General features: G+C 34.3%; 1 long non-coding RNA gene across 1 annotated transcript in view; it reads right to left on the bottom strand.

The window, feature by feature from the left end:
* LOC106880964 (uncharacterized) overlaps positions 1 to 4,058 on the bottom strand; it is an 80,709-nt gene that overhangs the window by 7,745 nt on the left and 68,906 nt on the right. Inside the window, exon 2 of the long non-coding RNA XR_001410798.2 lies at positions 1,990 to 2,179. This is a non-coding gene — a long non-coding RNA (uncharacterized LOC106880964). The remainder of the gene's footprint in view (positions 1 to 1,989; positions 2,180 to 4,058) is intronic.

Genomic DNA, 4,058 nt, shown 5'->3' with positions numbered 1-4,058 from the left:
TATATATATATATATATATATATATATGTATATGCGCATAAATATCTATGTATCTAGTGTATATATATATTATATATATTTTTTGTTTCAGTCTTTGACTGTGGCCATGCTGGAGATCTCGCCTTTAGTCGAACAAATTGACTCTAGGATTTATTCTTTGTAAGCCTAGTACTTATTCTATCGGTCACTTTTTCCGAACCGCTAAGTTACGGGGACATAAACACACCAACATAGATTTTCAAGTGATGGTGGGGGGGACAAACACAGTCATACATATATCAAGAGGGAGTGAGAGTAAGACAAGCAAACAGATAAACAGACAGACAGACAGACAGACAGACAGATAGATAGATAGATAGATAGATATTATATAGATAGATAGATAGATAGATAGATAGATAGATGAATAGATAGATAGATAGATAGATAGATAGATAGATAGATATGAATATTTCGATTTACTCAAGGCTTGTTTCACATTCACCAACAATATAAACGTTTGTATGTGTTTTTAGGTGAACAATATTATGAAGTTTTAGAGGCTTTGGTCTGTTTTCAATTTGTGGTAGTTCTGGGAATGTTAGCATTTGGTTTGAATGATTTTTCTTTAATGTTAAATGGAAATTAAAAGCTTCTAAAAATAATTGTAAATTTGTCAGTTTTAAAACTTATTCCTATCCATGTACAATATCATAGCTATATATTCTGCAAATATGATATTAGAAGTTAAGTAAACATCGTGACTTAATAAAAATATGTACAAACAATTAAAATATCTTAGCTTTTATTTCGTGTAAATATTCTGGTTTTGAATAATATTGACTAAAGTTAAAAATGAAGAAAGCCAGGATAGAGCAATATATTTCCGACTCGCTTTGGCATCCTGGCAGACTACACTCAGTAAATGTCTAAAAAGTTATCCTGTCAGATATCTTGCTGATTACTATTGATTCCCACGCAGAGTTTATGCTTCTAACGCTGTTGGCACCACCGCACTAAATGGTGCAGACCAGGCATTGAAACCATAACGATATCTGCTTGGCAGCTGACGATAGGAATGTATATTTGTGATGCCTGTTTGTGTATCTTTATATCTTGTAAATCTGAGTTGTCCTTCATTCTAGTGGAAAGCTTTGGTGGATTCATGGACTGTGGAAATTACATTGCATGTTTTTATACATACATAATCTTATTAAGCTTAGATAACGCTCAGATATTAGCGACTTGTTGTCGGGGGAGGTTCTGTGGCAGATATATATTCACTTTAGTAATTCACGAATATTTATCAGTATTGTTGTGTATATTATAAGCAAAGCTCGGCTTCTACTCAGATTTAAATAGATAGCACTATCTATGTTCTAAGTATGCGCGTGCATGTGTATGTGTGACTGTATGTACGTATGTATGTAGAAAAAGAGAGAGAAAACAAAGAGAAGAATGCATGTGTGTGTGTGTGTTGATGTGTGTGTATTTGGCTCTGTGCGTCATCGTGTATCTCTCCATTGAGACGATGAGTTAGTTCAACTTTTGATATCATGGCGGAGATATTCCACTTGAAGTAACCATGTAATGTAATTACTTGTTATTGCTTTATAGAAATAGAATCAACTCAACAATTTGTGTCGAATACGACATTTTTTGACACACGTAATTAAATCTATCATATATATATACATATATACACACAAACAAACAATAAATACAGACATACATTGCAATATATACATACGTCATACATTCATACATAGAAGCAATACAAAATATATATACATACAACATGCAAACTTATATACATTTCATACATACATTTCATACATACATACATACATATACATACATACATACATGCATACATACATACATACATACATACATACATGCATACAGGCATACATACATACATACATACATACATACATACATACATACATACATCTACTATCAGATAAGTATTTGCAGCGAATGCTTTAAAAAAAAGACTTTACTCACTGCTTCTTCCAATTAATGAAGTAAACATTCCAGAAGCTCCACCACCGCCATCGCCTGCTCCACCATCCACTCCTCCTTCACTCCCCTCTTCCTCCTCCAACATGTCCGCCACCATGAAGAACGTGATCAACTCCAGTCCTCATAAAATAGTTTATGCTTCCAGACTCTTATGTTGAACAGCAACAGTTACCTGATAATGAGAAGTGAAGTAAAAAAAAAAATTTACTCGAGTGAAAACGGTCAAAGAACGAACGTCCTAACTAAATATATTCGATGATAATTATAATTCAAGAAATAAAGAGTGAATCATTAAATATTTTTAGAATAGAATTCCGTCTCACAGAATTCACTTAAAACGTTGCTGAATTTCATTCAGTTCCCGTTTCACTTTTCTAGTCAGAAATGTCCTGTCATGTAAGAAAGTTAATCTTATCGAATGTATTTTCTTTGTTTCATTCTACACAAGCAATAATTTCAGTTTGTCTTAAATATTGCTAGAGACGTGAATGCGGCGAGCTGGCAGAATCGTTTGGACGATTAGCGGCATTTCGTCCGTCTTTTCGTTCGGAGTTCAAATTCAACCGAGGTCGACTTTGCCTTGCATACTTCCTGGCTCAATAAAAGCTGAGTACTGGGGTCGAGGTAATCGACTGCCCCCCCCCCCCTAGAATTGCTGGCCTTGGGCCAAAATTAGAAACCATTATTACTGGAAATGTAAAAATAAAAGCGAATTAGAAATAAGTTATGCAATGGCGAAAAAACCAATATTAGTGAGCGACTAATTTAGCAAGTACGGGAGGTAACTAGGAATTGTTTCGATACTATTGTGACCTTATCAGCTAAGCTAAGACTTGACAGAGTAGAGAAGTAAGAATAACTAAATAAATTTGACATCTACATTGGTTGGCTTTGAAGAAATAGAATTGTTCACATGACCAAATCAATCAATTTTTCGTCGATTTAGAGTGACACATATATTAAACCTTGTACTTTTCTTTAAAACCTACAGAGTTTTTAAAACGTGATGTAATTAAACCTATTTAATACTTATCAGTGATAGAAGAACTCTTTAAATGGCAACTGTTTTGCAAGTATTTGGCAAAAAAATCGACAGTCAAACCGAAGCTGGTTCGTGTCCAGAAACTCTAAATTCCCGATGCATTAGCATACAAAGAAATGTCAAATGCTTCAGTTAATTCACCAGTAAGAATAGAATATTTCAAAAACAGCCTTTCACTAAAACAGGCTACAAACAATACCATCCGGTGAGCAGAGGGTGACTGTCAGTAATTCGAAACTGTAATTTTCACGTAGCTTTTTTTCAGTTTGTGAAACTAAATATAATTCCGACTGAGAAAAATTATGATGTCCTAAAACTGGATTCCAGTGATTATTATCCTGGATATACAAACGCTTCTAAAGTCCTTCTAACATAAAGTTTTATCAGATCGATCTCTGCTGATTTCATATTCAGCTAGAGCTGTTGTTTGGTGAAAATAAACAGGTTTTAGAGGTATTAATGTTATAAATATTAAATATAACTAAACATATTTGCTGAAAACGATGCACGGCGTTTAATTTTGAATAATGTGTATATAGAAGACATAAAGGATATGAATACTCCATGGTAGTTATTTTACTAACAATCATTGTAAGACGATAATAGATGTTATCAGAAGAACGTGCAGACAACAAGCATCAGAAGACAGTCAGCATATTCACTGGCAGCTTCCAGCCACTTTTACATCGTTTGCCTACACAAACACCCAGTAATTTCAGAGGGGTGGGGGGCACTGGCATTTGAAATAGCGTAATCTAAATTATGCGGATACAAAATGTAGCACAAACCTTTTTCCTAATACTCACTGAAATCGTTCAGCAAATGTATATGTGTGAATGTATGTGCGCGTATTTGTGTGAATGTATGTGTGTGTATCCGTGCGCGCGTGTATTTCTGCATGCATTTATATATGTACATACAAGTTCGAGTCCAACATCAGACATGTATACATATATACTTGCAAAAACAGACACACACACACACACACACACACACACACACACACACA

This window comes from Octopus bimaculoides, chromosome 7 (genome assembly GCF_001194135.2).
Source record: "Octopus bimaculoides isolate UCB-OBI-ISO-001 chromosome 7, ASM119413v2, whole genome shotgun sequence".
Lineage (NCBI taxonomy): Eukaryota > Metazoa > Mollusca > Cephalopoda > Octopoda > Octopodidae > Octopus > Octopus bimaculoides.
Note: the sequence above shows the minus strand (reverse complement) of the source record. Positions and strands in the feature narration are given on the sequence as shown.